This window comes from Gadus macrocephalus, chromosome 4 (assembly GCF_031168955.1).
Source record: "Gadus macrocephalus chromosome 4, ASM3116895v1".
Taxonomy (NCBI): Eukaryota; Metazoa; Chordata; class Actinopteri; order Gadiformes; family Gadidae; genus Gadus; species Gadus macrocephalus.
This window is the reverse complement of record NC_082385.1, coordinates 28,646,697-28,657,618: the sequence shown is the minus strand read 5'-3', so window position 1 is coordinate 28,657,618 and position 10,922 is coordinate 28,646,697. Positions and strand designations below refer to the sequence as shown.

General features: G+C 43.2%; 1 protein-coding gene and 1 long non-coding RNA gene across 2 annotated transcripts in view; both read left to right on the top strand.

Annotated features, from left to right (window-relative positions):
- LOC132455170 (NACHT, LRR and PYD domains-containing protein 6-like) overlaps positions 1-10,922 on the top strand; it is a 113,583-nt gene that overhangs the window by 44,970 nt on the left and 57,691 nt on the right. The gene's annotated exons all lie outside the window — the stretch shown is intronic.
- Positions 321-2,423, top strand: LOC132455333 (uncharacterized). Its single transcript, XR_009525197.1, has 2 exons — positions 321-388; positions 2,174-2,423. It is a non-coding gene; the product is annotated as an uncharacterized LOC132455333 (long non-coding RNA).

Here is a 10,922-nt window from a genome sequence, read left to right as displayed (position 1 = left end):
ACCATGAAAGGAAGTGACTTTAAAGGTCTTCCATCAGGTTAACTTAGCAGGTTTTAAAAATAATTTATTTCCAATGTCAAATTTATTTTAATTATTGATTGATGGTAAATTGTAACATTTTTATGCTACAATATTGTGTCTATTTTCAGACGTCAACAGTTTCATACTGCAGGGCTCTGATATCAGTTTATATTTTGATAAGCCTCAAATGATGTAAAGCAGATTTTACATTATATTCATAATGCAAGCGGTCTATGGGAAAAGCTATAGATCTTGTTGTGATCACTTTAAACTGACTATTGATTCCTTGTGTTCTGTGGGTAATAACACAGCAGCAGAACATGTTCAGTTATTAAAGATATGTGCACACCTGTTTATGATTAGTAATGTCTGCTGCTTCTATTGTTTGAGTTTTGTGTTTATTGTGTTCATGTAAGGGACTGTTCTTCTATTGTTTGAGTCCTTGGGCCCTATCTTGCATCTGGCGCAAGTGACTTAGTCACTGGCGCATGTGTCGTTGCTAGTTTACAACTGGCGCAGAGCGTTCTTTTCCCACCACCGCCACTCGCCGGTAAATTAGGGACTGATCATGCGCCCCAAGGGGCGGTTCGGCGGAAGGAGGAGGCGTGTTCTGGCGCAAACGGTATTTTGCCGTTTCTGAATACCATTGTGCTACTGACCAGGAAATACCTGGTTTAAAGTCAGTGGCGCGTTGTTCAGATGCTATTTTAAGGCCGCATGCATACATGCGCATGCGATGCATACGGATTGCTTGTGCACCTTGCGCATACACTTTGCTTCTCCCATCTACCTTGCCGCACATTCTTGGTAAATTATTTGGGAAAGAACAGCTGATGCAGCGGTAATAAGTTGTACTTTTAAATCAATGCATCTGCAAACACCGTCCAGCAAACACATATTTTCTTGACAGAGACATCGTGTAGGCCTGCATGCCCATAACTTTTAGGATTGATGAGTATTTGATCGGGAAAAACATTGTTTTACCGCCAGTGAGTGTCAAAAATAATTAGAGCTGTCAGTTAAACGCGTTATTAACGGCGTTAACGCAAACCAATTTTAACGGCGTTAACAAAATTATCGCGCGATTAACGCAATTGTTGTATTAAAAAAAATAATAATAATATATTTTTTTTTTTTTTTCCTTTGGCTCAAAACAAAGAAGCAGTAGCCTGACTGCTATGTTCAAATGACATTTGTTCAAAGCAGTCGTTTAATTGCACTATAGGCTCTTTTTTTGTATCGTCCTGTTTTGATCAGTATATGCCAATGTTGTTATCAATAAAAAATCATTTGCACAAGGCAAGCCGATGCACTTCACCATGTTGATAAGATAATTAAAATGAGAAGAATTATGGGACAAAAAAATCAAGGGATATTTAGCATAGAAAAATTATTTGCGATTAATCGCGATTAATCGTGAGTTAACTATGACATTAATGCGATTAATCACGATTAAATATTTTAATCGCTTGACAGCTCTAAAAATAATGAATGAATGCGGGCGCGCGTGTGTGCTCTGTTTAAACACACGCAAACTAAACACGTAACGCATAATACAATCAATGGCAATGTCTATTACCGCGGGGACATGCATATTAGGGTAGCATACAATACTGATAAGAAACAATGTTTATAATGTATTGCGTATATCATTAAATAGAACCACAGTTACCGCATATCATATGTTATATCATATACATTTTCTTTGCCGAAATTTATTTGAGGGCTCAGTATTTCTGAAGTTGTGGAAGAAAACCCCTTATTCCATGTGTGAATTAGGCCATATTATTTGGCAATAAACTGAGCAATTTGCAGTTTGAAATTCATGTGCATCCGTCTCATCGGAGACTGCAGACGCGCTGTCAAAATATCAACTTGTCCGATTCAAATGCGCTCATGGCTCTTAAAGGGGATGGGAGCTGGCACTCTCATTGGTTTGTTGGACGTTACGCCCAAACCACACCTACGGGTAACTAGGCTGCTTCAGACCAACCCTTTTGACACTTGCGCCGCGACGCAAGTGTCATTTATCCGCCTGTGAAATAGCAATAGCGCCGTAGAACCGCCCACAAAGCTACTTGTGCTTTGCGCTTCCCACTTGCGTTTCAGACCGTTAAAATAGGGCCCCTTGTGTTTATTGTGTTCATGTAAGGGACTGTTCTTCTATTGTTTGAGTCCTTGTGTTTATTGTGTTCATGTAAGGGACTGTTCTTCTATTGATTGATTCCTTGTGTTTATTGTGTTCATGTAAGGGACTGTTTTTCAATTGTTTGAGTCCTTGTGTTTATTGTGTTCATGTAAGGGACTGTTCTTCTATTGTTTGAGTCCTTGTGTTTATTCTGTTCATGTAAGGGACTGTTTTTCTGTTGTCCTGGTTAATAAAGCATAATGGTGATAAACAACTCAGAGGATCCACTGAATGTTCTCTTGTGTTCAGCAGAGGATCAGTTTACACTTTAAGGTCGGGGTTCACTGAATAAAAAGCACAACAGAGGCTTCGTCTACACAACATTAATAACCAGGATACCAGCAAGTGCATTTCCACCTCAGACTCATACGCCCGATGAGGGACGGAGTACGGAGAGAGTTCTAGAAGCGGGCCGACAGGAAACAGCCCAGCCCAAAATCCTTGGTCACCTAACAGTAATTGAAAGGAAGAAATCACTTTTTTAATGCTTAAATGACGGTTATCTACGGTCAGAAAGCCGTTGCTCGCGTCATGCTCCGAGAACTCAATTAACTCAGCAGAGATGGCTGAGCCAGGCCCACATGGCTAATTTACTGCAGTTTACTACAATAAGCTACGCTTTACGGCAGTATAAATTTGTGGTAGAAGGTCAAAATAAGAGCGCAGTAAAAACTGATCTGTTGAATGGACATAAATAAGATATAGCAAAATATCAGATAATTATTAATTAATAAGCTTAATTATTATGAATTAAAGTAAAATCGAAGTTAACAAATTGGGCACAAAATGGGAACGTAAGCCTCATCATCTCCATGGCTCTAATAGTGTGTGTGTGTTGGAGGTGGTTGGAATGGTTGAAGAGCCTTTGGTGCTCAACACACACACACACACACACACACACACACACACACATACACACACACATACACACACACACACACACACACACACACACACACACACACACACACACACACACACACACACACACCAACAAGCGAGCAGAAGACCCAACACAACTAAATGAAGAGCAGACTGTACAGCTATAATGAAAGGTTCCTTCAAGGTGGGTTTGTTAAAGCGTGTTCATCCCTTCACCACCGAGTGTTTGAGAATCCGTTGTGACATCAGCTCCATGGACTAGAACGGCCTTTTAAGACGGGGACCGGGATTCAGAAGGAGGAACTCCAGGGGGAGATGAGAGGACTCCTCGTCTCAACGACCAGAACACGACTTCAGTCTGTCACCAGAGAACCACGGAGCACACCCTAATGTTCCCCTCCAGGCATGGTGACGCCTCAGCCACAGCCCCTCCACCCCCTCAGCCGGAGGGGCACAGCTCCAGGTCATAAAGGGTCTTCGTCAGGGCCGGTCCAAGGTGGTTCTGATCTGAGGGAGCCATCTCCCAGGTCCAGCTGGCCCCGCCCTTCACTGTTCAGCCTGAGAGAGGCTTCCATCTCGGGGGTTGGAGTGAACACGGTCCACAGAGAGCTTCACCTGGTCCAGCAGAGTCCTGGTCAGCCTGTTGCTGATGGAGGGTCCTGCTCCTCAAGAGCCTCCACCCTCCACTGGGGGGTCTCCTGAACCCATGACCTCCTCCTCACCTCCTCCCCAGAGTCCTCAGGCTAAAGCGGCCCGCTCTTTGAAGGCTTCTCCTTCAGGAGACCGCTGGACTACAAAGACATGACCTCACCTAGCTATTTCAACGTAAAAAATAGCATGTTATACCTACAGTATCCACGCGTGCCGCTGTGGAGGCGGGTTTCGGGGTTTGAGTTTCACGGCTTTCGCGGCAAATTGTGGACACGATTGTTTAGGGGGGGGGGGGGGGGGGGGGGGGTAGACTGTTGTTGACCGGGGAGAGGGGGAAGACACGTTTGTTGAGGGGGACGATGACGACACGATTGTAGGGGGGGGGGTGGAACACGTTAGTTGAAGGGGGGGGGGGGGGGGACACGTTTGTTGAGGGGGGGGGGGGGGGGGGACACGTTTGTAGGGGGGGGGGCACGCTCGACAACGAGAGTTGGTTTTTATTGAACGAGACTTCAACACGGAACAGCTGCACGAAACGATGGTCACGTCACTCTCGGTGACGGTGTCGACAACAATGAACACACGAACAATGTTAATAGAACAACACACAACCACATAACATCCCGAACCCATTAACCCCACTTAATCCTAACAACAAAACAAGTTAACAAAAGCCCCATTTGTCAACTGACAACCCCAATTCCCAGAATCCCCCGCGGCTCCGGAACACGGCGTAGCTTATATTAATCTTTATTATCTGAATGGGAAATGCAATATTTTAGGACAGATACACCATTAAACGCGTTTCTAATGACATTTCTAGCGAGAAATGTACATTTTCCTTACATAATCTTCAGTCAGTGAATGTGTATGATCTTTATTAATCTTTATTATCTGAATGGGAAATGCAATATTTTAGGACCGATTCACTGTTAAACGTGTTTCTAATAACATTTCTAGCGAGAAATATACTTTTTACTTGCATAATCTTCAGTCAGTGATTGTGTCTGATCTTTAGTTTTATAGTTATTAGGATTTGATCGGCTCGCTCGCATGTTTCAACGACGTCAGGTTGTTAGGCTGCTTTCGCTAAACAGCTCACGTGCTTCCTGCGTTTGTGTTATTAAACTGTTACTTTATGAAACTTTTAATGATATCATCTTGTTAGAAACACGTATATCTGAGAGCCAACCCAGTCGCCTAAAGCATACGTTGACAGTGTACGTTTCGTGAACACTGAATTACGTCGCATTTCAACATAAAATAGCGTGTTATACACACACACACACACACACACACACACACACACACACACACACACACACACACACGCACACGCACGCACAGACACACACAGACACACAGACACAGACAGACACACACACACACACACACGCACACACACGCACACGGTGCATTTCACTGCTAAAACAACAACAAAAAAATATTCCCTCAAATATTATTACTAAAGAACCGTTTTCCAAAGAACGAAATGTAAACCAATGCATTCTGAATGGGAGTGTTTCTCCGATTTTTCCATGCTACACAGAACGAAATGTAAACCCATGCAAATAAAGACTTCATGGTCATAATAATTTAAATATCATTAATCTCCTGAGTGTGTTGGGTGGTATTCTATTTTTTTCAACGGGGCTGCATCCAGTCACTTGACCGTCATGGTTGGTATGGTGGTTGCTATCAACCGCCCCCTCTAATCCTTACATGGCTCTAAAAACCACGCGGCAAAGGAGCTGCCGTAAATTGTGTTGTTTTTGTCGTAAACTGGGGTCCGACAGTTAAAAAATAGACAGATATTCCGAGGTATCCTTAAAAGGCAGCTTGGATGTTTTTATTTTCTGCAGTTTAGACTTCTTCTATAACCTATTTTTGAATGCAAAACACCAAGTTCATTGATTTAACGAGGCAGGGTTATTTGAAACAATTTATTCAATAAATATTTGTGAGAGGTCATTCCTTCTCCTGAGTTTGCTTCCTATTTATGTCTAGTGTACACCCCTACTGTCCAAAAGCATCCCATCCCCATATGGATTTGGAGAGTTGTTGCCACGTCCCAGTGGTGGAAGTATCATATAATATGAAAGAGGGCATTCAATTATGCTACAATGATCAATTAGGAGGCCGAAGCCCTAAAGGAAGTGATGCAATAGGTGACTGAGGCGAGAACATTTAAGTAAACTGTACCTTGGGGTCTCTTATATATCAAAGGGGGTTTCAAAGGACGCATACGCTTCAACCTGTGGCTCCAGCCCTACAGGAAATGACTCAGCAAGTGCTCCATCTCGTTGCACCTGCACCCAGCGGCTCGCTTGCAAGATTTTGGCCTGAAGTTCTTCCCAGACCTATACCCTAACAGTCCAACATGCATATCTGAGAATCAGGCCTCTCTTCAATAATGACAAAATGTTATGAGAGAAATACAGATTCACTTTTAGTTATCTCATAAGCGGCGTGGTGCCGGCTCCTTTTGACCTTTTGACCCCAGACTTCAAAGACGTGGCCACAGGCCAGCTGTGTCTACACACATTAAGCCACAAATGTACACCTCCATCCCGCAAAAAATGGGGCCTAGAAACTAACCTCTGTCTTATGTACATTGACTGTACTGTTGGAGGTCACGCCCCTTTTCCGGCCTTTTCGAGATAGCTAGTGATGCTAAAATGTTTACACACATTTCCCGGGGCCCCGAGAACGACATATCCAAGATTTGTAGTTCTAGCCCATAGAGAAAAAAAGTTTTCCCAAATGGACTGTCATTTGGACAAAGCCCCTTCAGAAGTGTTGCCTGCGAGACCTAATGGTTCAGAATGTGGTGGAAAAACAGTTTTTGAGATAGGAAGGTCCTACCGCCCTGAAATTTGAATACCATATTCTAGGGCCTAACTGGGACCCCCGCACCGAAACTTGGCCCGGTCGGACCCCGAGTGCAGGAAGGGGGGGCCTGGACTTTCATAATCTTCGCTCGGTGAATGTAAAGGATGTTTGGTCGGATGTTATGACGAAGAATCATAATGTGAATGGGAATATTCTATTAATGTCTTGATATCATCTTTCGTCTCAACACTTCTGCTGCAGCCGCTTAAAGTCTCACTCCGAGAACCTTAAAATATGAATCAATCCATTAGAAGTATGAAAATATCTTCCCGGTCGTGCAACAGGGCAAACAAGGTGTCCTTTGTCATCTACGTTTCGAGACGATTGCAACAGTGCCACACATGATCATATTTGAATATGTTTCGGGGTAGTAATTAGCTGTCGATTTTGGAGGCCTTTATCAATAATGACCAGCTATAGATTTGCTTCCCGATGGAGATTTTTGACAAATTACATGTTAATTAGCATCTACACGTTAAGCTGAGTCCAATGAGATCAAGCTCGCCCTCTTGCTACACCGAGATCATGTCCTAGACCTAGGTGTACCATGTAAAATACATGTTACCATTAGCTAGAGTGTCATGCTTGGTGTCATTGGACTCATCTCAACGTGTAGATGCTAAATAACATGTCATTTGTCACAATTTTTTATCGGGAAGCAAATCAATAGCTGCTCATTATTGATTAAGGCCTCCAATTTCGAATATGCTCATGTGTGGCACCGTTGTAATCGCCTGGAAGCGTAGATGTTGAAGGGCACCTTGTTCGTCCTCCTACGCCACCGGGAAGATGTTTACATGCTTCTGATTGACTAATGAATTGATTCAGCTATTCCCCCAGAAGTCTGGGGTCAAAAGGTCAAAAGGAGACGGCACCAGCCCCGTTGAAAAAAATAGAATACCACCCAACACACTCTGGAGATTAATGATATTTAAATTATTATGACCATGAAGTCTTTATTTGCATATTTACATTTCGTTCTGTGTAGCATGGAAAAATCGGAGAAACACTCCCATTCAGAATGCATTGGTTTACATTTCGTTCTTTGGAAAACGGTTCTTTAGTAATAATATTTGAGGGAATATTTTTTTGTTGTTGTTTTAGCAGCGAAATGCACCGTGTGCGTGTGTGTGTGTGTGTGTGTGTGTGTGTGTGTGTGTGTGTGCGTGTGTGTGTGTGTGTGTGTGTGTGTGTGTGTGTGTGTGTGTGTGTGTGTGTCTGTGTCTGTGTGTGTCTGTGCGTGCGTGTGCGTGTGTGTGCGCGTGTGTGTGTGTGTGTGTGTATAACACGCTATTTTATGTTGAAATGCGACGTAATCCAGTGTTCACGAAACGTACACTGTCAACGTATGCTTTTGGCGACTGGGTTGGCTCTCAGATATACGTGTTTCTAACAAGATGATATCATTAAAAGTTACATAAAGTAACAGTTTAATAACACAAACACAGGAAGCACGTGAGCTGCTATAGCGAAAGCAGCGCACAACCTGACGTCGTTGAAACATGCGAGCGAGCCGATCAAATCCTAATAACTATAAAACTAAAGATCAGTCACTGACTGAAGATTATGCAAGTAAAGAGTATATTTCTCGCTAGAAATTTTATTAGAAACACGTTTAACGGTGAATCGGTCCTAAAATATTGCATTTCCCATTCAGATAATAAAGATTAATAAAGATCATACACATTCACTGATTGAAGATTATGTAAGGAAAATGTACATTTCTCGCTAGAAATGTCATTAGAAACGCGTTTAATGGTGTATCTGTCCTAAAATATTGCATTTCCCATTCAGATAATAAAGATTAATATAAGCTACGCCGTGTTCCGGAGCCGCGGGGGATTCTGGGAATTGGGGTTGTCAGTTGACAAATGGGGCTTTTCTTAACTTGTTTTGTTGTTAGGATTAAGTGGGGTTAATGGGTTCGGGATGTTATGTGGTTGTGTGTTGTTCTATTAACATTGTTCGTGTGTTCATTGTTGTCGACACCGTCACCGAGAGTGACGTGACCATCGTTTCGTGCAGCTGTTCCGTGTTGAAGTCTCGTTAATAAAAACCAACTCTCGTTGTCGAGCGTTCAATAAAAACCAACTCTCGTTGTCGAGCGTGCCCCCCCCCCTACAAACGTGTCCCCCCCCCCCCCCCCTCAACAAACGTGTCGTCGTCGTCGTCCCCCCCCCCTTCAACTAACGTGTTCCACCCCCCCCCCCTACAATCGTGTCGTCATCGTCCCCCTCAACAAACGTGTCTTCCCCCCCCCCCCCTCTCCCCGGTCAACAACAGTCTACCCCCCCCCCCCCCCCCCCCCAAAACAATCGTGTCCACAATTTGCCGCGAAAGCCGTGAAACCCAAACCCCGAAACCCGCCTCCACAGCGGCACCCGTGGATACTGTAGGTATAACATGCAATTTTTTACGTTGAAATAGCTACGTATCCAGTGTTCATGGAAACGTACACCGTCGACGTTTTTTCTTGGCGACTGGGTTGCACACACACACACACACACCCACACACACACACACACACACATTCTCATTCGCAATAATAATAATAATAATAATAATAATAGATTCAATTTATATAGCGCAATAACAAAGGCTGTTTCTAAACAGCAGTCATGTGACGGTTGGTCCCATTATTCACTTCTTTCCAGGGGTGGTTTTACTTATGTGTGTGTGTGCGAGCTTGCCAGGCCGTCGAGGGCCGTCGAGGTTTACTTGAGGTTCTTTATTTTTTATGGACCCGGCCCGGCCCAGCCATGTCACACAGCCGAGGGCCGAGGTCCGCTCCTTCCCTCTCGGTCGTGCGGGCTGTAAACCTAACCTGAAAGTTCAATAAAACTATTACTCATTATGATTGGTTCTGGGCTGGCCCTGGCCCTATCACACACACAGCAGAGGGCCGAGGTCCCGCCCCTTGGGCCTCGGCTGTCAATCAGTCACGTCACTAACTGACAGGAAAATGGAGAAGAAACGCAAAGGAGGCACGGAGAATCTCTCTCTCTCTCTCTCTCTCTCTCTCTCTCTCTCTCTCTCCTTCTCTCTGTCTCTCTCTCTCTCTCTCTCTCTCTCTCTCTCTCTCTCTCTCTCTCTCTCTCTCTCTGTCTCTCTGTCTCTCTCTCTCTCTCTCTCATATACTTTAGGGTGCCACTTTGACTTACTGTGTTATAATTTGTTGTGTTTTAGTTAGTGTAGGCCTTAATGAAATAATACATATATTTTGTAGTCTTCCTGTTGTTCTGTGTTCTTGCATTTTTTGCTGATTGTGAGACGGTTCAAACTGTACATATTATATAATATACTATACTATACTGTATATTATATATAATTTTTTAACATGGTTACTCTCTTCCATGTAGGCTACTGCGCTTTATTTTAATTGTTGAAACAGCACAATATGCGGATATATCCTCTGGTATGTTGTGTGCCTCCGCATGTCGAATAAATAATCATAATGGGCTGCCATGGCCAAAATGCCAGGGCCATTTTTTGGTCCCAGTCCAGCCCTGGAGCTTGCGTGCGTGCGTGCGTGCGTGTGTGCGTGTGTGTGTGTGTGTGTGCGTGTGCGTGTGCGTGCTTGCATGCGCGTAGTTTCGTTTCCCCCGAAAACACGTGAGGGGCGGCTCCTTGACTTCCTCATCTAACTGTCTGTCGCAGCGAGCAGCCCTTCCTCCGCTTTTAAAACCTTTCACCTGATTTACTTGTTTTATAAACACTTTAACCTCAGTTTTTCCCTTTACATTAACACTTTTACAACTTTATACCATTTTAATCCCGGAGTAGATAAGGTAAGGTAGGTCGACAGTTGACTAGCGTTTATATTGTCTGTGTGTTGCTGGAATATAATGATCAACCCGTTTACTACCGTTTATATTGTCTGTAGGTTACTGGTATATAATAATGATCAACCAGTTTACTACCGTTTATATTGTCTTTAGGTTACTGGTATATAATAATGATCAACCAGTTTACTACCGTTTATATTGTCTTTAGGTTACTGGTATATAATAATGATCAACCAGTTTACTACAGGTTATATTGTCTTTAGGTTACTGGTATATAATAATGAACAACCAGTTTACTACCGTTTATATTGTCTTTAGGTTACTGGTATATAATAATGAACAACCAGTTTACTACTGGTTATATTGTCTTTAGGTTACTGGTATATAATAATGAGTTTACTGTAGAGAATACAACGTTAGTTCTTGTTTCACTGCTTTTCTGACCCGTGTGGTAAATTGAACACTGCGTTCAATATTCAAGTGATTCGTTTGTCTTGATGCTA